Source organism: Cupressus sempervirens, chromosome 6 (genome assembly GCF_028749045.1).
Source record: "Cupressus sempervirens isolate cs-2001-9-10 chromosome 6, ASM2874904v1, whole genome shotgun sequence".
NCBI lineage: Eukaryota > Viridiplantae > Streptophyta > Pinopsida > Cupressales > Cupressaceae > Cupressus > Cupressus sempervirens.
The window spans coordinates 133326818-133352704 of record NC_143123.1 but is presented as its reverse complement, the minus strand read 5'-3'; positions in this window follow the sequence as shown (position 1 = coordinate 133352704).

Sequence of the window (25887 nt, the reverse complement as noted above, 5' to 3'; positions counted from 1 at the left end):
TGTGGATTTATTCTTGATGATGTCATGTTGTGACATGTTTTGACTCAACCATTTTGGATTCTTCGATCAATATGATTGAGATATATTTTGGTTAATGAGAACCAATGGATACTTTTGATTATCAGTGATACTCTAGTTGCCAATAGAAAGTTGTTCTGATCATAATTTTCTATGGATGCTTGCTCATGGAGATTTGATGCTTTTATGCATATTTGATGATTTTATTATGGATTATCTTTTGTGATTTTGAGATTTATGATTCCATGAGCTTAGGGTAGGATATTTGCATGTAGTGTCAGGAAGTGGCTTGCAATGGGGACCGGGGCCCTAAGAGGCTACCAAGGTAACTCATTATAAGTTGGATTAATAAGTGAAAACATTCACACCTAATACTAACTAAATGAACCTAAAAAGATAAGTGTTCTGGTTCTCGCCCATGTCTTGAGTGCTTGTATAGACTAGGATGGGAGTAGGGAGAATGCATGGTTGCGGCCTTGCATTCCATAGTATGCCTTGTCAATATGAGAGGATACTAGTGGCCGCATGAGATCAGTATGGACCCGTGGAGTTTAGCTAACTGTCAGGGTAACTTGTACATGATAAATGTGATGACGCTTTCCCACTTGCATAGTAGGTTCCTACATGTCCTTGTGTGCCTCTGGGATTAGATGTCAATTTTGTGTTTGGAACCTTTGGGTTACTATAGTTTTAAGATTCTTGGACTTATAGATATTTATGCTATGTGTTATTGGATAGTCTATTTGGGACTTGAGATTATCTCCTCAGCATAGTGGGAGTGGACCACTTAGGTACCATGCGGTCAGGTGGTAGTGTTTTTCCACTCTTATCATTTGAGATTCATTAAGACATCGTGGCTGATGCATCCTTCATGACGGTGGATATGTATCCTTTCATTGATGATTAGCATATGTTAGATGATGTTATCTTATGCTTTTATTTGCATGTTAGATTACTTTTTGCATATAGTATATGTTAGGAGTGACATTCCTACTATGTTAATACCGATGATCTCTTCGATGATTTTGGAATGCTATGCATGGAGGGATGGCTAGGGCCCATGATGGTCTAATGATTCTATTAACGATTGGAAGGAATCGTGCACTTAGTTTATTATGTTTTATCTTTATGATGGATGTATATCTTCTATGATCATGTATCATGTGTATCATGTGATTATCTTTACTTTGATGTATCATGGATTAGAATAGGATGATGTATCTTATTTCACATATGTATATTCTTTTAAGCTTTTCATACCCTGTGACATGTATAGTGGATGATTGAGCATTTGGAAATGTAATGTATAAACATTGGACTTATCCTTATTATTTCATGTGGTTGTTATATTTTATGGAATTCAATAATGTTAGTTGACTTAGATGTAATTCAACATTAAGGGATCCTTAAAGAATGTAATCTGTGATCAATGTTATGTTTACTTTTTGATGGACATTGCTATTTCTTTTGTTATGGTTTATAAGTTATGTGTGGTATTTATTTTCATTAAAAAAAATATATATTACTAAAATTAGTGAAATTCTAGGTTAATTCTTTGGATCCCTTGGCGGGGCATTACATTTGGTATCAGAACCCAAGTTTCTACATTGGGAGCTTTGGGTATATTTTGGAACAACTAAAACTTTGAACTAATAAGTGTATCTCTTCAAACTTGAAACTAGGTGAACTAAAACAGAACTTGAACTGTTAATTGTATATTTTTCATACTGCAACACTTAGTTTTCAAAAGTGAAAATTTTACTTAAACCTAAAACATAGAATTGAACTTAGTCTATTGTTAGCACGTGTCTTCTAACTATATAAGTACTTTGTACTACTGTAGGATGGTATCTGGGACTAGGTCTTCTGTTAGAGGTCATGGTAGATGTCATGGTAGAGGTCATGGTCGTGGCAGAGCTATCAATGTCCATGAGTCTACCCATGAGGGATCGGCTCATGAAGAGAGCAGAGGAGAGCATGCTAGTAGGCAGCAGGAAGAGAGCCGTAGAGAGGACCAAGCTGAGTCTAAAGAGGTTGGTTTGAGACAGATGATGTAGACTATTCTAGAACGTCTACCTCCTATTCAAGAACAACCCAAAGTACACCGCATAGACCCAGATCTAGAAGTCGTCGGAAGGATCATCAGAGATCCATTGTGTCCACCCAAATGAAGGATCTTTCAAGATCCAAGGTCAGGCCTTTCAATAGGCAAGGTTCTGGTTATGTGGCCGAATAGTGGCTTATTTCCCTCGATAGGATTTTTGCCATGCAAGATTTCAATAGCAATGTTAAGGCAAGATTTGTGATCACTAATTTGGAGAATTTTGGGGCCACTTAGTGGACGATTGAGGAGAAGAAGCTGGAAATCGATATGAGCAGTGTAACGTGGGAACTATTCTTGGAAAGTTTTCATGAATGATTCCTGCCAGAGGAATGGAAACAATAAAGGGCAGATGAATTTCATAATCTCAGACAGTACACTATGTCAGTGATCGAGTATGAGCATAAGTTTTATGAGCTCATGTCTTTTTCAAGATTCAGTGAAAATTCAGCTTAGTTGACACAACACTTTATTAGGGGTTTGAACAACCGTATAATTGGGGGTGTCAAGGTATTTGAGCCAAAAACCCTCAAGGATGCAGTACGTCGAGCTATCCTTGTTGAGCAAAGTGTCAACCTTGGTCAAGAAGGTTTTGTAGGAGCGCCAGTAGCATCAGGATCTAAAGGCAACTATAATTCAGGTAGTAACAAGAAGTCTTCTTTCTCTAAGGGGAAACAATATCAGCAATAGTCTCAGTAGACATAGCAACAGAAGGGATCAAGTTCTTAGGCTCAAGGTGGTGGCAAAGGTTATAATTCCAAGAACAACCACAATTCTCAATGCAATAAATAAAATCAGCCCAATCAGCCAGCTCAGAGTAGCCAATCTTTTGTTAGCAGGAACAGTCATCAACAATCAAATGTACCACCTTTGGGTAGAGGATTTGGCAAAAATACAGAATGTTTTTCATGTGGTTAGATTGAACATTATGTAGCTCAGTGTCCATAGTGAGCACCTTATTTTTCAGGACCTAGGCCTACAGTTTTAGAGCCTACAGTTGGTGATGCAGGTAGAGCCCATAGAGTATTTGCAGCAATAGATCATCGTCAGACAGATCATCAGGGAACAGTGGTTGAGATCACAGGTGCTATTCGAGGTATATATCTTTCAGTATTGTTTGATTCAAGAGCTATAGATTCATTTATTTCACCATCTATAGTTTCTAAGTGTAAGCTGGATGTGGTTAAGCAAGATCATGGTTGACAAGTGGAACTAGCCTCAGGCATTAAGCTCTCCATAGATTCTATAGTTCATAAGTGTGGGCTTAGCTTAGGAAGCTTGGATACTGTAGTGGATCTTCGAGTCATACCCCTTGGTTCCTATGATGTGGTTTTAGGCATGGACTAGCTTGGATCTCATAGAGCCAATATAGATTGCAAGAAGAAGATTATTATGTGCCAAGATGACCAAGGGAATGAAGTGAAGATAGTTGGGATACCAAGGCCTATAACTCTGCAGATGATTTCTACTATGCAATTGAAGCAAAGTTTTCGTAAGGGATGTCAGATATTTGTTGTTATGGTAAATGATCTTGATGAGGAAGATCCTATGAGAAAGACTTTAGATCACTTTATTTTATAGGAGTATATAGATATCTTTCCAAGTGAGGTTCCAGGCATGCCTCCGAAGAGGGACATTGATTTTAGTATTGATCTAATTCCTAGAGCAGAGCTTATCTCTAAAGCTCCTTATTGCATGACTACATAGGAATTGGGTGAGCTATGTCTTCAGCTTGAGGAACTTCTAGCCAAAGGGAGAATTTGACCTAGCGTATCACCATGGGGAGCTCCAATGCTCTTTGTGAAGAAGAAAGATGGATCTTTGTGCCTTTGTATTTATTACAGACAATTGAATAAGGTGACTATTAAGAACAGGTATCCTTTTCCTAGGATTGATGACTTATTTGATCAGATCAAGGGAGCTACAATATTCTCCAAGATTGACCTTAAGTCAGGATACCACCAGCTTCGTATTAAGGAAGCCAATATTCACAAGACCACTTTTTGAATGTGCTATGGGCATTATGAGTTCATAGTGGTACCTTTTGGCTTGACTAATGCTCCATTGATTTTCATGAGTTTGATGAATGGTGTGTTCCGATCTTATCTGGATAGGTTTGTACTTGTGTTTCTTGATGACATATTGATATATTCTAAGACTCAGAAGGAGCATGAGGAACACCTGCGATTGGTATTGTAGTGTTTGAGAGACAATCAGCTTTATGTCAATGTAACTAAGTGTGAATTCTTCAAATCAAAGATTTAGTATTTAGGGCATGTCATTTTAGGTGATGGTATTTTAGTGGATTCTACAAAGATTCAAGTGATAATAGATTGGCCTACACTAACTAATGTGTCAGAGATTCATAGTTTCATGAGTTTAGCTGGTTATTATCACAGATTTGTCTAGAACTTCTCTAGGATAGCACATCCTATCACTTCTCTTTAGAGGAAAGGAAAGAAGTTCGTATGGATAGAAAAATGTGAGGAAGCTTTGCAGAAGCTCAAGGGGGCTTTTGACCAATGCACCAATTTTAGCCATACCTGATCCAGAAGGAAATTTCATGGTGTGTACAAATGCTTCTCTTGAAGGGATTGGGGTAGTGTTGATGCAGAATGGATGAGTAATTATGTATGAATCACACAAGCTCAAGGATCATGAGTTAAACTATCCTACACATGATCTTGAGTTAGCAGCAGTGTTTCATGCTTTGAGGAGACATTTCTCATTGGGGCACAGATTTGAGCTACATAGTGATCATTGTAGTCTTTAGTATATTTTCACCCAGCCTAATTTGAATGCTCACCAGAGGCGATGGATGGAATTTTTTCAAGTATGATTTTGAGGTTAAGTACATTTAGGGTAAGGAGAATGTGGTGGTGGATGCTATGAGTCCCAGGAGACATGTGGTATCATCTATGACTCTTAGTGTGGATTTGAGGAGTTGGATTCTTCAGGCACTTCCTACAGATTCTTGGTATCAAGAGGTGTGCAGAGAGATGGATTCAGGAAGACCTCTGGAAGGTAAGTTTGTAGGTTATGCTCAAGAATCAGATGGTCTTTTGAGACATTTGGGGAGGATTTATGTGCCATTACTGGATGAGCTTCGCACCTTGATTCTAGTAGAAGCCCATCATACACCTTACTCAGCACATCCAGGTGTCAAGAAGCTGCATGTTGATTTGAGACGTTTGTTCTTTTGGTCTGGGATGAAGCAAGATATTGCTGATTTTGTGCCTAGGTGCCTTGAGTGTTAGAGAGTTAAGGCAGAACACCAGCACCTGGCTAGACTTTTGTAGCCAAATCTCATTCCTTCTTGGAAGTGGGATATCATCTCCATGGACTTCATTGTAGGATTTCCCATGACTATTTGACGTCATGATGCTATCATGGTCACTATAGATCGGTTGACAAAGGTGGCACATTTCTCACTGATCAGGTCTTCCTATACAGTAGCTTCTATAGCTAATGTATTCATGCGTGACATTGTGAGATTACATGGTATTCCTCAAAAGATCATTTCTGACAAGGATCCTGTATTCACGTCCGCATTCTGGACATCGTTGTAGCATGAGCTTGGAGTGCAGTTAAACTTCAGTTAGGCATATCATCCATAGACTAATGGTTAGACATAGAGGGTGAATTAGGTTTTGGAGGATATGTTATGGATGTATGTGATGGATAGGCAGACACATTGGGAGGACTATCTCTACTTAGTGGAGTTGGCTTACAACAACAGGTATCATAGTTCTATTGGCATGGCACCATTTCAGGCATTATATGGACATCCTTGTCATACATCCTTGAGTTGGGATAGCCTTGAGGATTGCCTCATATTGGGTCCTGAGATGCTTCATGATATGGAGCAACAGGTAGTGTGTATCCATGAGTACTTGACTATGGCACAGGATAGGCAGAAGAAGTATGCTGATGCTCATAGGACTGATAAGCAGTTTGCTGTGGGTGATAAGGTTTTCTTGAGAGTGCGTCCATGAAAGAGTTTGATCTGATATGGAAAGGGTTCTAAGCTAGCACCTCACTTTGTGGGACCATTTGAGATTCTAGAGAGGATTGGCCCAGTTGCTTACCGCCTTGCTCTATTGCCCAAGCTAGCTTGCATTTATGATGTTTTTCATGTTTCAGTGCTTCGGTAGTATATTCTTGATATTGTACATGTTCTTGATTGGAATGTGTTGCAGGTAGAGGACAGGCAACTAGCTTTGGAGCTGGTTCGTATTCTAGAGCAGTGGGAGTTGACCCTCAAGGGTTGAACTATCGAGCAGGTAAGGGTCCAATGGGACCCTACTAATGATTCTTCAGCTACTTGGGAGGATGTAGCTAGATTACAGGAGTTATATCCCTACCTATTTGTAGGCTTCCAGGAGTAAGCCTAATCCAAGGGGGGGTGGATGTAGTGCCTACCCTCATTTACATCTTTTCTGGACATTGTTGTTGTTATTATCAGACTATGATAGACTAGTTTTATGTTGATGGATTAGTGGTATTGTTTTGAGACTAGCATACATTATGTTATGGATTCAATGGTTACATGATGAGATCATTTAGACTTTACATTTCATGTATTCATGATGATCATTATATTGCTTTCAGTTATTGTTGATGATTAGTTAGATGGTTTATTATCTCATGTGTTTTATTATGTATACTTACCCCATACTTGCATGTGTATGGTGTGCATGTTTTCATATTGTATGGAATTTTTGATATGTTTTCATATTGTATGGAATTCCTGCCATTGCCTATTTAGCTTAGCATTATATATATTGTAAGTACAAGCATAGTTTTTCTGTAGGTTGCAAGTACTGAGTATCGACTTCCCTGAATTGCCAGGATGAGCGTACCCTATTATACTATCTCAATGATAAGAGAAGGGAGATAAATTCTCAAGTTCAAATCCCAAACCCTTAAACCAATTGTCCTAGTGAAGTAGGACAAGTATCTGGATATTTTACCCACTAAATTTGTCAGATGACATATTTCATCATTTTTAACCTTTTAGACTGATTTTGTGTGAATTGCTCTATGATGGGTTTTTATATTTTATCTTGGAGGTCTATGGTGAATTTTCTATTAATTAAGTCTTAATAAATGGATTTAATTAATAAATTAATTATTTGAGAAGATTAATATAAAATATCATGGTCTTTGATATTTTGATTATAAATAATTAAATCTGAATTAATTGAGGAAAAAGGATTAAATAAAAAAAAATTAGAAATTAAAATTAATAATAATAATAATAAAAGTTATAAAAATTAAAATGAAAGTTATAAAAAATTTAAATAGAAATTATATAAAAAGTAAATTGGAGTTATAAGCTTTCCTAGGAGTTAACGCACCTTTCTATTTCTCTTATGTCAACAACACAGAGGTTAGTGCATCAATTAAGTACATGGTGTCTACAACCTTATGATTCATCTAGAAGGTTGGAAAAGACACATGCTTAGTTTTTGACACCTTCTAGCTATTTCTAGAGGCATTCTAGAAGTTTCCTGAGAACTCTTTATATTCAGGCATTCCTAGAAGCTTAGAAATAGTGTTTGGAGAGCATTTGGAGCATTGGAAGACCCGAGAATTCTGAAGAAGGGAGGAGCTTGCTCTACAGGTTTTCTGAGGAATAGCGAATTAGCATCAGAATCCGAGTAGATTCTTGTGATTTTACTTATGCTATTTCTACATCTTGCATTCCCTGTCTTCTTCGTGTCTTCCATATGTCTTCTGAGAATTTTCCTATTTTAATTGTATGTATTCTCAATATGGGTAGTTAAAATTTTCTTGAGAATCTTTTATGCATAAATCAAAAAAGAACACGGGGCTAGGGTTTAAATTCATAGCCAAATCCATTCGATTATATTTGGATAAATTTGAGATTTAAATTTATAGGAAAATTTTAAAAATTAGAATTTTTAAATAAATTGTTTATATTTTTGAATTTGCATACACATATACATATATATATGTATACATGTTTATGTGCTATGATATTGATTATCTCTGCGTGTACACACACACACACACACACACACACACACACATATATATACATATATATACATATATATACCTTTATATATATATACATACATATGTATATATACATATATATATTTATTCATTTAAAAATTGAATATCATACCATTGTTCGATTACATTTTTTAAATGTTAAACTTTGTTAAAATCGAAATCGTATATAATAACCGGCGAGTTGAAATCACTTATGCAATTTTTAAAAAAAAGTAATATGCATAAAATGGGGGGGGGGACGAGACCCGCGCCCCCGTGCCCACTACGGTCGCAGTGTACCAGCTGTCGCAAGTACTGCGATGGCAGGGGTACACAGTACCCATTAACGTCATAGGCCCTACAACCGTAGGGTCCTGTGTACCACCGACGACATATAATTATATATGTGTGTTATAACAGTCGTTTCATATGAAATCAATTTTCATTGTTATTGAATTTTCATATGTTATATTGTATCAATTGAAATTATTAATTTGATTTTATAAAATGTAATAATAATAATTATTTATATATTTATATATGTATGTATATATATATTTAAATATATATATATGTATATATGTAATATGTAAATATGTTATTAATAAATTTGAATTATTAATTGATAAATGATTTATATCAAAAGTTCATTTTTATGGTGAACTCTTGTATAATTTTCAACTATTAAGATTTAATTTAATTGTTTTAAATCATTAAATAAAGTATATGAAATTTAATTGATAGTTTGGTGGGGGACGTTTTCAAACAAATCTTATAATTTGAAAATTGATTTTAGACCTATTATGGAAAACATGTATTCATCCAAAATAGTACATGGAAAAATGTACAAAATGTTCCTCCATTCATTCTCCAAACTTGGAAACATAAACTGAGACCTCTACATTTAAATTCAAGTATGTAAATTTAGCAAAACGAAAACATGTGTTTGCATTGTGTATTCTTTATGCTATTGTTTTAGGTTTTGGGTTGACTAGTGTTGACCAGTTATAGGATGTCTACCAGAGGCTTGGAGGATTATGTGATTGTGATGTCATGATGATGTTTTAAACTCGATCTTTATAAACCCAACCATGGTTATGTGATGGAATGCTCTATATAATGTTTGTAAATTACTGATTGTTATAGTTGAGATTCTTATGTAGGAGACACTTGACTTAACCATTTTTGGTTCATCGATCAGTTATCCTTGGTTATTTTCTAGTCGCCATGATGGGACTGAAATGTGGATTTATTCTTGATGATGTCATGTTATGACATGTTTTGACTCAACTATTTTGGAGTCTTCGATCAGTATGATTGAGATATATTTTGGTTAATGAGAACCAATGGATACTTTTGATTATCAGTGATACTCCAGTTGCCAATAGAGAGCTATTGTGATCATGATTTTCTATGGATGCTTGCTCATGGAGATTTGATGCTTTTATGCATATTTGATGATTTTATTATGGATTACCTTTTGTGATTTTGAGATTTATGATTCTATGAGCTTAGGGTAGGATATCTGTATGTAGTGTTAGGAAGTGGCTTGCAATGAGGGCCAAGGCCCTAAGAGGCTGCCAGGGTAACTCATTATAAGTTGGATTAATAAGTGAAAACATTCACACCTAATACTAACTGAATGAACCTAAAAAGATAAGTGTTTTGGTTCTCACCCATTCCTTGAGTGCTTGTATAGACTAGGATGGGAGTAGAGAGAACACATTTTTGCGACCTTGCATTCCATAGTATGCCTCATCAGTATGAGAGGATACTAGTGGCCGCATGAGATCAGTATGGACCCGTGGAGTTTAGCTAACTACCAGGGTAACTTGTACATGATAAATCTGATGACACTTTCTTGCTTGTATAGTAGGTTCCTACATGTCTTTGTGTGCCTCTTGGATTAGATTTCAATTTTATGTTTGGAACCTTTGAGTTAGTATACTTTTAGGATTCCTGGACTTATAGAGATTTATGCTATGTGTTATTGAATAGCCTATTTGGGACTTGAGATTATCTCCTCAGCATGGTGGGAGTGGACCACTTAGGTACCACGCGGTGGGGTGGTAGTGTTTTTCCACTCTTATCATTTGAGATTCATTGAGACATCGTGGATGATGCGTCCTTCATGATGGTGGATATGTATCATTTCATTGATGATTAGCATATGTTAGATGATGTTATCTTATGCTTTTATTTTCATGTTAGATTACTTTCTACATATGATATAGTATATGTTAGGAGTGACATTTCTACTATGTTAATACCGATGATCTCTTCGGTGATTTTGGAATATTACACAGGGAGGGATGGCTAGGGCCCATGATGGTCTAATGATGCTATTAACGGTTGGGAGGAACCATGCACTTAGTTTATTATGTTTGATCTTTATGATGGATGTATATCTTCTATGATCATGTATCATGTGTATCATGTGATTATCTTTACTTTGATGTATCATGGATTAGAATAGGATGATGTATCTTATTTCACATATGTATATTCTTTTAAGCTTTTCATACCCTGTGACATGTACAGTGGATGATTGAGCATTTGGAAATGTAATGTATAAACATTGGACTTATCATTATTAATTCATGTGGTTGTTATATTTGATGGAATTCAATAATGTTAGTTGACTTAGATGTAATTCAACGTTAAGGGATCCTTAAAGAATGTAATTTGTGATCAATGTTATGTTTTCTTTTTGATGGACATTGCTATTGCTTCCGTTATGGTGTATAAGTTATGTGTGGTATTTATTTTCATTTTTTTAAATTAAAAAAAAATGTTACCAAACTTACTGAAATTCTAGGTTAATTATTTGGATCCCTTGGCGGGGCATTACATCTAATGTGACTTATGGAAACTTCTATTTTGGTGGTGGATGCCAACTGGCATATTCTAGAATGTATTCTCGACCCTAAACAAATTGGGGTCTATTTAAGAACATTTTTTGCAATGTAAAGGCAATTTTTTTGGAGTTAGAGAGAAGGTACTATGGGGTGGATTTCCTTCTCCAAAATCATACTATTGTAAGCCCATAAGGAATTTTTCATTGATAGTAATATTTCCATTTTCCTATGTGTTCATTCTAGTCTTTGGTTGTGTCTCCATCAATTGGTATCAGAGTAGCTTTTCCTGAGTGTGTAGACAATGCGTCAACTGTGAGTTAGTTTGCACCAAGACTGTGTGGTTGTGGGTTTGAGACAAGAAGATGCCTCCATGAAGATAACATGGTGGAAGGGCCATAGTTGTTACTCATGAGGTTAGAGCCCTCCAGAGACAAGTTCAATCATTTCTTGAGGAGATCCATAGAGGACTAAATTTTTCTATAGGCAATGAAAGTGAGGAAGAAAATGAAGAAGAAGAAAATATTGGACAGGAAGGGGAAGATGAAGAGGAAGTCTTAAATCAGGTAGAGCAGAGGCTTTTTAGGGCCATTTCTAAGCATGGAAAAAGTCATAAAATTGGTGTGGGTATGTTTTTGGGAACTCTAAAACTAGATGAGTTGATTGATTGGATCAATGAACTAGAGGAATATTTTGAGTATGAGAATATCAGGGAATTGGAGAGGGTTAAGTTTGTGAAGGCCAAAATGAAAGGTCATACCAAAATCTAGAGGCAAGAAATTTAGCTGGAAAGGAATAGAAGAGAAAAGGAGAAAATCACAAGGTGGGATCGCATGGTGGACAAACTAAAGAAGCAGTTCATTCCTATTGATTACGAGCTTGATGTGTTCAAGAAAATGCAAGGGTTAAAGCAAGCAGAAAAATTCATCTAGGAACATACAGAGGAATTTTATTGACTTCTTATTAGGGTACGGCATGAAAAAGCTAATAAGGAGAAGGTTTCCTATTACCTAAGTGGGTTATGACCTAACATTCAGGAAGAGTTAAGTCTTGTTAGAATCACTAGCATGAAAGAGGCATACAAATTTACCTTGCAATTTGAAGAGAAGCTAAATAAAAGGTTTGATGGAAGGGAAAGAGGGCATAGTCAAGGAGGAAGGGGTAGTGGTAGGTCATTTGGAGGCCAAAATGAGACCTAGAAGAAAAATGAAGATGTGGGTACTAGCAGGAACCAAAGAAATGAGGGTTTCAACTCCTTCCATGATCAAAACTTTGGAGATCAGAGAGGAAGAGGCAAAGGACATGGACAAGGTTCAAGAAGAGGATGCTAATGTGGTACCTATTTTCATTGCAATGAAGAAGGTCATCATGTATTTGAATGCCCTCAATGACAAGGAAGGACAAAAAGGAGAGCTGATGGTCAAGCAAGGGTTGCTGATGTGGATGAAGATACAGTCATCACATTATGAGGATGTAGAAAGAGGAGGGGTTATCATAAATGAAAGGGTCTTACTAAATGGTGAGATTGAACCTAAATAAAAGAGGAGTTTATTTCATACTAGGTGCAAGTGCGAGGATAAGTGTTGTGATGTGATTGTTGATGGTGGCAACACTGACAACTTGGTGTCTGAGGAGATGGTCTCTAAGCTAAACCTCAAGAGGGAGAAAAACCCCCAACCCTATTGGATTGCTTGGGTGAAGAATGATCATAAGGTCCTAGTCAATGAAAAATGTTTGATGAAGTTCAAGATTTGGAGTTACCATGATGAAGTTCTCTATGACATTATTCCAATGGATGTCTACCATTTATTGTTGGGAAGACCATGGGAATTTGATAGAAATGTTCTACATGATGATCTTGCAAATACATACTCTATGATAAAGGATGGAGTTTTCCACAAACTGAAGCCCTTGATAAAGGAAGGTGAAGAGGTATGTAGTAGTGCTAGGATATGTCTTGTTGATGGAAGAATTTTTTTGGATGGTATGAAACATCAATGTATGTGTTATGCTTTGATTCCTAGAAGAGATAAGGAAGGTAGTAGTGAAATTCCACCTAAAGTTTCAAGCCTATTAAGTGAGTATGGAGATGTCATCTCTGATAATGTTCCAGAAGGGTTGCCACAAGTAAGGCAGATTAGTAATTAGATAGATTTAATCCCTGGAGCTAGTTTTCCTAACAAGGCTTCTCGTAGGATGACTCCTATTGAAACTGAGGAGCTAAACAGACAAGTTTAGGAGCTATTGAGGAAGAGTTTGATTCGAGAGAGCCTGAGTCCATGTGTAGTGCTTGCAGTACTAGCACCAAAGAAGGATGGAGAGTGGAGAATGTGCACAAACTCTCAAGCTATAAATAGAATAACCATCAAGTATTGGTTTCCTTTGCCAAGAATGGATGATCTTATGGACTGCTTGAGTGGATCTCAGTACTTCACAAAGATAGATCTCAAGAGTAGCTATCAATAGATATAAATACGAGAGGGAGATGAATGGAAGACTGCATTCAAGACCAAGGAGGGTCTATATGAGTGGTTAGTCAAGCACTTTGGACTGACCAACATTTCAAGCACTTTCATATGGATTATGAATGAGGTACTAAAGAAATTCTTGAGAAAATTTGTTATTGTCTGTTTGGATGATATTTTAATTTTCAATAAGACTTTGGATGAACATTTAGTGCACATTTGTAGTGTCCTTGAAAGGTTGAGGGTGTACACACCTAAAAATCCTTTAGAAAATAAAATATTTTTATTTTCTGAAAAAAGTCCTTGATGACATCATCATTAATTAATTAATTAATTAATTAATTTTTTATGCCATTAAATCCCTTTATCTTAAGTAAAAATATTTAATTAAGGAATCCCAACCAAAAATGTTTAAATCTTACTTAAACATTATTTTCTTATTTATTAATTATTTAATTAATAAATTGACCAAAAATATCAAAATAAATAAATTATTTATTTTTTGCCCAAAAATTGGCCAATTTCCTTAAGACCACTAACCTCTTCCAAAATCTTCTAATCCTTCTTTAATTTTGATTAAAGGCTAATCCCATCATTTCCTATCCCTAATCCCAACTCAAAATATTTAATTAAGATTAAATATTAATCCTCATGTTTATTAAAAATGTTTTAATAAATATCTCCTCAACCCAAACACTTGAAATAAATAAAACTTTATTTATTTTTTAAAAAACCCTTTTTATCCTCATCCTAGGAAGTTCTAGACTGTTCTAGAAAGTCTTCATCCTCATCCAAAGCCTAAACTCTTCTAGAAGATATCAATCCTTATCTTTAATCCTAATCCTAATCCTCTCCTAACCTTGTCAGATTCCCTAAACATGGGTTAAGACTTGCTAACAAAAGCCAAAGATAAAAAATATCTCCTCCTTCACCCACCCTCATTTATTGTCATCCACTTGTCTATCCCTAAGCTAATCCTAAACCATCCTAATCCATCCTCTAATCATTTGCACAATCCTAAGCAAGCTTAAAACCTTCCTAATCCAACCCAAGTCAAAATTTCTCACCCTCTAACATAAATGACCCTCAAATATCTCTTACACTCTCCTTCAATGCTCTTACAAAGCACTTATGAATGGTCTTTATGAAGATATTATCCCTTCAACCTCCTTTGTTGACTCATCCTTTCCCTTTCCTCCATCCTCTCACCCTGTGACATGTGTCACTCTCTGATTGACTGTAAGGAAGCACAATCCATGTGCTCTCCTCTCATTCAATCTGAGCCCTCCATAAGCTTTCTCCTTTCCTTCCATCTTAGCTCTCCATCCCTCAAGCCTCTTGCCTATAAATTGGATCCTTCCCTAGTGCAGAGGCACCTAAATCTCAAGAAGACAAAGATATAAAAGCTAGAGAAGCCATTTGTAATAAGTTGTCAAATGAGGTCTTAATATGATAGATAATGTAAAAATATTTATTTAATTAGTGAATGGATCTATTAGCATCCATCTAAAGTCATTTGAGTCATAATGTTGGTCTAGGTTGGGTTTGTATGAAAGTTGTAATGTAAAAATGCATAAAGTGCATAAAATGTTGCCAAAAATGCAAAAAGGTTAAAGGAATGTAATGGGTTGGTTTAAAGGGTGGTTTGGAAGTTATAACCAACTAAAAAATCTGTAAAAATGGACGTAAGGTGGAACCAAAGCATTAAGGAAAGGAAGAGATACATTTTGAAAGAAATTTGGTAATATCCTAAGTTGTTATTTTGATTGGTTTTCTGTTTTAGTGTTGGTTTCAGGTCTTGTATGGACATGTAAAGCTTGAAAACCATGTAAATTTTGTATATTTGGATAGAGAAGTGAATAAAATTTCTTTTGTATTTTGTTTGGATTTGTTTCATTTAGAAATGAAGAAGTTATGCAGGTTTTGGCAAAGCTTGTAAATTGCAGATTTGAGAATGCCCAACTATAGTCAGATTGAAATGTTTGGTACAGGAATATTTTGAAAAATAAAGAAATCTAAAAATATTCATTGGAAATATACATGAATTAAATTTCATTTCCTTTTGGTTTGGTTTTTTTTTATATAGATTTGTGAAAGTTATGAAGATTTGAGTGAAAACTGGTTTTTAAATGCCTTCAATGGTGTTGCAGGGAAAGATTTGTGCTTATACATTTATTTATGTATTGGATAAATTAATGGCTTACAGATTTGGAAACTAGACTCACAAATGGATTATGTGGAATTGGTTTGGGGTTATTTTAATTTTTTTTGTGAAAGATATTTGATGCCCTAGGCAGGGTTACCAGTTTTGTTTCTGGTTTATGACAGAAAATATGGGTCTTGGTTCAGAGTACATAATTTATAATCTGCTTATTGGATTTGTCTCATCTTTGGATATGTTTTATAATTACTAATTTATAACAATTAATACAAAGGGTGTTTCAAGAAGATGTTTAGAACAGAAGTTATGAACAATGGAATCAGACATAGCAATCTGATTGTGTGAGTGAAGATGTTGTCTTTATCGGTGTATAATGTCAGGGTTCTTTGTTGTAATATTTGAGATGTTCTTGGTTCCTTGAGGGTGTACCAGCCTATTTTGAATCCCTTGAGTTGAACTAAGATTCCTTGAAGATAAATACAGAGGGCTCTGCATCATTCCCCTTTGCAAAAACAACAAAATCTAGAAAGTAAAGCCATAATGCCATTTTGAGAAGCCATTTTTACATCAAATCCATTCACCAAAATCTATCAAAAATCCTCCATTAAAGCTCATTTGAGAATTTGAGCATACATACATAATCAAGCCATCTTAGCTATTAGACACACCTCTACATCAAGTGATCATCCTCATTGAGAGAGCCTATCCATGGCTCATATTCTCATTTGAGGACTTCACTTTGTCTCTCATGAAGTTATGTTAAATTAGTATGCAAATGCTTTTTTATTGTTTTAATTTAGTGTTTCTAATATACTAAAGTAGCATATACATTTTGGCACATCCGATGGGACCCCGCATGGGTCATCTACATTAGCTTTTTTAGTCAAGTTTTGTATGTCATTTGCCAATTTTGGCTAATTTTTCTTTTTTTTTTGTGATTGGTAGGATTGTATAAATTGGTTTTGCAGGTCCACATGAGCATGAAGAAGACAAAGGAACTCATAGTCTATCTCATAGTGTTTGTAGATTTCTCAAGCTTATAGGTGGATAGAACACTTAGAATTCTTCTTCCTCTTCTTGTCTATATTCTTCTTCTATTCCATCTCCTCCTTCTTCTTGAGGGATCTTGGGCTTTTTTTTTATAAGGAAGCAAAATCATACACACTTTTTTTTAAGTGCTTAAAATGAACCCCCAAACCATACTTAAATCCATTAAAAACTAAAAATTTGCAAAAAAAAAAAACATCTTTTAACAAGTGAAACTAAACCAATCCAATCATTTGCATCCTTGCAACATCAAGGTTTTAGATGCATTCATGAAAAGTTAGGAACACTTCATTTTTGGGAATTTAAAAAGAACTTCAAGTTTCCATTTCAAAAGGTTCAAAATCAACACTAAGTGCACACTAAAATCTAAATCAAACTCAAAGCATCAATCAAGGATAAAATGAATCTCATTTGCAAATATTTTTAAGTTCTTTTTAAAATCTCATGAAAACTAAGAGTCCTAAATGGTTGCCAAAATTGTCCTAAAAGCTTTGTTATTTGTTCCAAACAAATGTCTTGTTGCAAAATCTTGAATGTTTCCTAGGTTTTTCATACATCAAAATAATCTAGGAATATCATTTTTTTCTAAGGCTTAAAACATGCAAACTAGAACACAAAATCTTGAATGAAAACCAAAGTCCAAAGAGTCATTTTCACTTTTGAGTCCAAAACAATCTTGAATTATCTAAGGTTAAAACAAAGCACTTCAAAGTTTTTAAAACAACACGCAAAATCTCAATCTTGAATGCTCAAAGGAAAAAACTTGAATGTTTAATCACTTGTCTTTGAATGCATGTTGCTAAAATCACTCTTGAGTGCCATGGATTAAAATCAAGTTTTTTTTTTTTTAATAAAAGAATGATTAAAACAACAAATCCAATCTTGAATGCCATAGATCAAATAATCATCTTTTGGGGCATAAAAAGAATCCACATTTTAGAAACTTTCTTAAGTTATAAAAACAAATAAAGACACTTTGAGTGAATTTTTTGTTGGACTCACCCTCTTTAATCACCCATCATTCTAATCATTGGTTGCAATATCAGTGCCATATATGGGGATGGGTCTACCTAAGAAGGTGTTAAGTGCTCCACAAAAATCAAATTCCACTCACTTGAGTTTTTATTAGTTTTTCTAAGATACAAAATTTCTTGAATGCACATTAGTCTCACTAACACTTCATTTGGGCATAAAAATTGAACAAATCTTGACGTGGAGGGCCTCAAGGTGTGTGATTGAAATTGAGCTTTACACACATCTTTGTTTTGGGATTAAAATAAACTCACACTCAATCTTGAATGCCTTAAAGAAAATTAATCAATAATTGATGTGGAGGGCCCCTGGATGTGCGAGTTTACTTTTTGTTGACCCTAAATCTTCTTGGTGTATTCATTCTTCGATCACTTCTCTTTTGTTGGCGCATTTAAAATTGGAATTGAACCTTTGCATCTTAAATCATGTCTGTTTTCAAAAGGTCTAGATCAAAAAACTTAAAGCTTCAGTTGGAAAAGAACTCTGTCTTTTAGCCTAAGATCATCCAAGTTTTCTCTCCCCTTTTCGTCTTTCAAGGCCATCTTGGGTGCATAAGATTAGGATCCAAAATCTTGTCTTAGCTTTTAGGAGGCCTGCTTTGGGATTTCATCACCCCTTGGGACAACCTCAACTCCAGTGTTCCAGTAGAGTATAAAGATCAGGAGGTGAATCCAAAGACACCTCTCTTGGGATCAAAATTTTGTCACTCGAGCTAAGCCTCAAGGAAATTTATACCTTTGAGAAGTGAAAGAGGAGAAGTGGGTTACCGCTCCTCTTGACTGTGTGACATTATTTTGGTTTCATCTAAGGATTTAGGCCTCACGTACCTTGGGTATATTGAGGACTCCCTAACTAAACCAGTTGTCAACCTTATAGATAACCATCTAGGATGTTAATGTGTTTGAAGTCACTGATCAAAACATTTGTAGAGTATACACACTCCATGATGCAGTTACAATCTTCTGAGAATCAAAACTTCTATTTGGTTGTTCCTATCTATTGCTTGATATTTTACTTGTTGAATGAATGTTTTCCAAACTCAGTCAATCCTAGCTTAGGGCACACTTAGTGTAGTCACTACCTATTTCAGAAGTTGAACAAAGTTGAAGCAAAACAACCACAATCTCTCAAAGCTAAATAGATTTAGGAATTTATGTCAGAACAACCCAAACCCAAATAGAAGTTTCACAAAGCCAAACTCAAGCCATCTTAGGTATACCAAGAAATTTCAACCAAGAGAAAGGAAGTAACACCAAGCCCTAGAATTACCAAACTCCACAAAGAAAAAGACAAAGCTGCCGACGAAGCCCTTCAAGACACCTAGTTAGATCACACTATCAAATTTAGCAAACATCTAAGAGTTAACCCTGCTTATGTCTTACCAACTAGGCATGATTTCTATGATTAGGCCCCCTTGTTTCTCCACATCTTCTTGTATAAGTTTCACTTTAGAGTCATCTTTGTAGGAAATCCAACCATTCTAGGTTATCCCTTTATGCATTTTAGCTCATCCATCTCATCTAGTTCCTTGCCTTAGAACCAAACCATCTAGCCAACTATCAAAAAGTTCACATCAAAGCCTTCAAAATTATTGTCACATTGCCAAAACTTTCTTTTCCTATCATCTTACAAATCCACTAGTCTCACCAAGGTTATCCCTCTGATAGAGATTTGTCTAGGGTAATCTAGACTTGTCACTTGTCATCCCTCATCACCTTGAGCTAAAGGTTGGGATCCATAAGTGGTCAATCTTGTGTTTTTCCTAAGGGATCATCAATCTATCCTTAAGTTGACACAATCACCACCAAGCTTGCACATAGGAAAGCAGACCTTTCGTGCTTTGGGAACATATCTTTGAAGTTAGAATCCCAACCCAATCCTCCTTAGGTTTGTCATATAGCTTTGCCTCAACCTAGGAAATCATTTTCATAGAAAAGCCTCCCCCCTTTGCATCCATCAACATTGTTGCACCTCATCTCTAGGAACATTTTCATGCCAACCGTCACTCACTTAGCCAAGAAGAAGAAGGAAACAATGGAGCCCTATCATTTGGATCAAATAGCATCGCTCTCTTTGAGCACTCAACCATCCTTTAGCCCAGAGAATGCTATACCATCACCTACTAACATTGAAGCTTTCATGAACCAACCAGGAAATGTAGTATTGGTGAACACCATTATAGACAAGAATAAAGAAACAATAATGGAAAAATTTTAGAGGGACAACATAAGAGCCTTTGATTTTGGAAGACCTCCTCCCTTATTAGATCCTTCTCACCCTTTTTTTGGGTAGCTTCCACCACCCATAGGCTCTTACAATCCAAATCATTCTTTGTATATACCAAAAGAAGAGCCTCAACCCACCTCATATGATCCAACAGACCCAAACATACCAGCCTCTACTAAAGTTGAAATCTCCATTCCACAAGCCAATCTAGCTACCACCACTCCACCATTGGTCCATACCACTCCATCCCAAACCCCCTTCACTTAAAACACCTCATCATTCACTCCCTTCACTATTGTTGTTGCTGCTCTCCAACCCAACCTTCAAAATCCACCCATCTCCCAAATTAGTGCTAGCATCTTTGGCCAACCTCAGCAATATACAACCGAGATGCCCCCCATGGGGCCAAGTAATCAAACTTTCATCACCCCCAGCTTGTTTACCTCAGCTCAGAGCACAATTCCATCATTTCCACTAGGTCTTTGGAGCTCAGTGCCATTAGCCACAAATCCACAAGCTACTGCCCTCACTCCACAATGCTGTCAAACCCCACAAGCTACTACCAATGTTCTACCAAGCTCTCAAATGACCCAAGCTCCTGCCACCACTCTACCAAGCTTTCAAATCTAGCCACCAAGCTATCAAACCCCATCAGCTCCATTTCCAAGCCTTCAATTCCCACCACCTCCACCACCAACTAATCCATTACCTCCTATTATTAAATATTTTTCTATGCCACTTCTAGGAAGAAATCTACCACCACCAACCACCAATTACTTGGCCTCTTTTGCCATGTAGATACCCTCCCAAATGGGTGCACAACCCACATATATTGGTCAAACTCCTCAAATCCAAAGTCAAGTTTCACAAGCTCCCCGATCCTTTCCCCAAGCTTTACAACCATCTTATACCTTACCTCCAAAAAGTAATCCATTTATCCCATAGCCAGCTTATGTTCCTCAATCCCAACCTCAAATCCAATATCAATAGCAAACCTCACAACACATGCAGCAATATGTGCCACCTCCACCTCAGTAACCCATCATCCACCATTCAGTTGCCCAAGCCATGTACAATCCATACCAGCCCATACCTCAAAGCCATCCATATTCAATTGCACCATTCAACACATATCTCCCTCAAAGTGCTCCTACAGTGGAGGCACCACAACCATTACCCATTATTTCAGAATGGGAGGCCATGAAGACAGCTTTGAAGAACATCTAGGAGGGAAATGACCCAAAAACCTTCAAGTTTGAGAATGTGTGTCCTTACCCATTTGACAGAGCCATTACCGTGACACCATTTCCCAAACACTTTGAGATACCCAAGTTTGACAACTTTAGAGGAAAAGGAGACCTTGTCACACATATCAAAGAATTTTACATGCACTGCCAAGAAGTGGCATACAGTGACGTCTTCCTTTTGCGCCTTTTTCCCAAAAGTTTGGCGAGACCAGCTCTTGAATGGTTTTATAGAATCCCATATGGGACAATCAAAAAACTTGCTAAATTGTTTGAGGCATTTGTAGCCCAATATACCCATCTTGTTGAGACAGAATTATTAGTGGTTGATCTTGTCCACACCAAGCAAAAACGTGGAGAAAGTCTTGGTGAATATCTGCAAAGATGGAAAACCCTTACCACCTGCATATCTTGCACCCTGCCAGAGTGCCATTTGGTGAAAATGTTTATTGATAATGCCCATCCTAGCTTAGCTCACCACATGACCATGAACTATTTGTAGACCTACAAAGATATCAAAGAAAAAGGAATGATCCTTGAGCAAGGACTCATTAAAGATGGTGTGGTCAAGATTTACAAGGAATCCAACCAAAATCAAACACATTCAAATGACAAGTCTAGGTATTGGAACAAAAACAAGCATGTTGCAATAGATGGGGTCACTGACACCAGACTTGTGAATATCGTTGGTCCTTCCCAAAATCAGTCCAACCCACCTTATCAACTAAACAATCAAAAAGCTATCAACAATGAATAGCAGAATTAGCAAAGCTTTCAAAGCCACAATCCAAAGCCCAATTTTCAAGGGTCTAACAATCAAGCTAATGCCATCAATGTAGCTATAGGACCAAAGCCCAAGTTCCAACCTGCATCTCGGAACTATACACCCCTTGGTGAGCCATTGGATGTTATTTTTGAGAAATTAGTCAAGGAAAACCTCATCAAATTGTTAGGATAAACCACAGACAAAAAATAAAAACTACATGCAAATATAACCAATAACAAAAAATAATAGATCACATAGAAATGAACACAAGGCACCAAGATTTAATGTGGTTCACCCAATCCCTATGCTACGTCCACCAAACAGCAAGTCTAATCTTATTACAATCTAGTGATTACAACCTAATTACAATCTGTAATCCCTTACAACTCAATACCACCACAAGAACCAATTTTGCATCACAACATAATGAAAAATACCAAACCCTAAACCCTTTTATACAAGTATTAAACTGCTTTAGGGATATAACATGTCAGCCATATGTCGGCCATAATATGTCGGCTACCATGTACAGTACTTTCCTGATCAGTCACCATAATCTAACAATCTCCCACTTGGGGACTGATCAGGCTCCACACTAAACAAAACTCTCCCACTTGGAGACTGATCCTATACCAATACCACTAGCACATGGGGCTCTCACTGGATCAAACCACTCGAGACTCTGTTGTTCTTTTATTCATGGTTAGTCTAAAAGACCAACTGAAGCTGAAGAGGAGTTCAACTTCTCCCTTGTTACAACCTTTGGCAACATATTTGTTGGATTGTCATTGGTATGTATCTTCTCTAGCTTTAACTATCCATCCTCCAAAATTGACCAAATGAAATGGTACCACAAATGTATGTGTTTGATCTTAGAATGCAGAGCTGAATGCTTAGCAAGATGAATGGCACTCTGACTATCTGTGAACAAATAATTATGCTTTTGAGGATGTCCCAATTCATCCAAGAAGAATTGAAGCCATAGCATCTCCTTGGCTGCCTCGGTAGCAGCAACATACTCTGCCTCTATAGTGGATAGAGCATTAATCTTTTGTAACCTAGAAACTCAGCTCATGGTTGCCCCACCAATAGTAAAGACATAACCTGTAGTACTCCACCTAGTATCAATATCCCCAGCCAAATATGAGTCAACATAGCCCTATAAATCAGCAGTAGAGCCCCCAAAGTGTAAACACTTATTGGATGTTCCTCTCAAATATCTGAGAATCCACTTGACAACATTCCAATACTCAAATCCTAGATGACTCATATACTTGCTAATGACTCCCACTGCATGTGCAATATCTAGCCTAGTGCATACCATAGAATACATCAAGCTTCCTACAGCTGAAGCATAGGGTACCTTGGACATCTTATCCTCCTCTTCCTGTGTCCTGGGACACATTTTCTTAGTCAATTTCAAATGACTAGGTAAAGGTATGCTGACAGCTTTAGCATTCTGCATAGAGAAATGTTGCAACACCTTCTCAACATAATCAGCTTGAGATAGTGTCAATGTTCTGTTCTTCCTATCTCTAAAAATCTTCATACCAAGGATTTGTTTTGCTGCCCCCAAATCCTTCATAGAAAATGCATGTGCTAACTAGCATTTCAGCTCCTTAATATGATCCATGTTATACCCAGCTACAAGCATATCATCAACATATAAACATAAAATAATGTAGCTATCATCATCCAACCTCTTAAAATAAACATAGTAATCTGAATGACACCTGTTATATCCATGCTCATGCATAAAACTATCAAATTTTAGATACCATTGCCAAGGTGCTTGCTTCAAGCCATATAAACTTTTCTTCAATTTGCACACTAAGTTCTCCTTACCTTTGACCTCAAAACCCTGTGGCTGAGCCATATATATTTCTTCATCCAAATCACCATGAAGAAAGGTTGTTTTAACATCCATCTACTCTAAATGAAAATCTTCACTAGCCACAAGACTTAAAATAGTACGAATAGAAGTCATTTTAACAACAGGAGAAAATATCTCATCAAAATCAATTTCCTGTTCTGTACAAATCCTTTTACAACTAACCTAGCCTTAAACCTTTTCTTACCTCCTTCCTCTTCTTTCAACCTTTAAACCCACTTATTCTGTAAAGTATTTTTACCTGCAGGTAACTTGCACAAATCCCATGTCTTATTTTTCAGCAAAGAGGCCATTTCATCTTTCATTGCAAACTCCCACTGAATCTTAGTATCCACTTGCACAACTTCATCATAACTTTTAGGTTCACCGGCATCAGTAAGTAAAATAGAATACAAAGAAGAAGAAAACCTTTGTGGAGGTCTAATTTTCCTTGTTGACCATCTAACATTCACTGGTGTGTGTGGTATTTGTTGTTGCAGTTGTTGCACATCATGAGGAATGATTGGAACATCAGCTTTTGGAGTATCATCCAGCACTACATAATCATCTTCTTTCTTCTCATGTTGCTGCAATAGATCTTTGTACAACACTTTCTCATTGAATATGACATCTTGACTTCTAACAATTTTAAGATTTTCAAAATCCCAAAGCCTATAACCAAATTCATTAATTCCATATCCAACAAAGACACATTTCTTTGATTTAGCTTCTAGCTTGGTTCCATTTTCAAAGTCTATATGAGCAAAAGCTTCAGAACCAAAGATCTTGAGAAAAGAATAACTCAGCTTCTTACCAGGCCATGCTTCCTCTAGAATACCATAGCCCAAAGGAGTAGAGGGACCTCTATTAATAAAATATACTATAGTATTAATAGCCTTCACCCACATTTGTAAGGGCAACCTAGCATGCAACCTCATGCTCCTTGCGCACTCCATTATAGTCCTGTTCATGCGTTCAGCCACTCCATTTTCCTGTGGAGTCCTTGGAATAGTTTTCAGTCTATGAATACCATTAGTGGAGCAATAATCTTCAAATTCATGACTGCAATACTCACCACCATTATCAGATCTGAGACATTTTAATTTCTTACCAATCTCATTTTAAACCAAGCATTTCCATTTCTTAAAAGTTTGAAATACATCAGATTTCTGTCTAAGGAAATAAACCCATACTTTTCTAGTTGCATCATCAATAAATGTAACATAATAATGAGAGCCACCAAGGGAAGATACCTGAGTTGGTCCCCATACATCTGTATGCACAAGCTCTAATTTCTCCTTTTTGTTTTCCTTCCCAGTCTTTACAAAACTCACTCTCTTTTGTTTTCCATACACACAACTTTCACAAAAATCCATATTCACACATTTCAAACCTGGTAAAACTTTCTTTGACTGAAGTACGTTCAAACCTATCTCACTCATGTGCCGAAGTGTATTGTGCCACAGCACTATATTTGTTCTCCCTGCTCAACTGCAACAATTGTTCCTGAACATTCATTTTTCTCTAAACAATCAAAGTAGAAGGAACAATATGACCTGTACAAAGATATAAAGTGCCTACTTTCACACCTTTTTCTACTACAAGGGAACCTTTTGAAACCTTCCAATTTTTATCATTAAAAGTAACTACACAACCCTCATCACCGAGTTGCCCTGCTGAAATTAAATTCTTACTTAGTTTTGGAACATGTCTTACCTCATGTAGTAGCCAATGATTCCCATTCTGCAACTTAATCTTAATTTTTCCCTTTCCAAAAATTTGATAGGGTTCATTATCCCCCTAATAAACAAGCCCAAAATCCCCTTGGACATAATCAATGAAATAACCTCTATGAGGTGTAGCATGAAATGAAGCACCAGAATCTAAAACCCATGAATCATCAACGCTTTCTAAAGATAGAAGCAAAGCATCCTCTTCAGATTTTTTACTTACCACATTTGCCTCCTTGTCTCCATCTGATTTATCTCCTTCATTTTTCTTTCGATTCTAGCAATCTTTCTTTTTGTGCCCTGGTTTCCCATAGTACTAGCAATCATTTGGTCCTCTCGATTGAGACC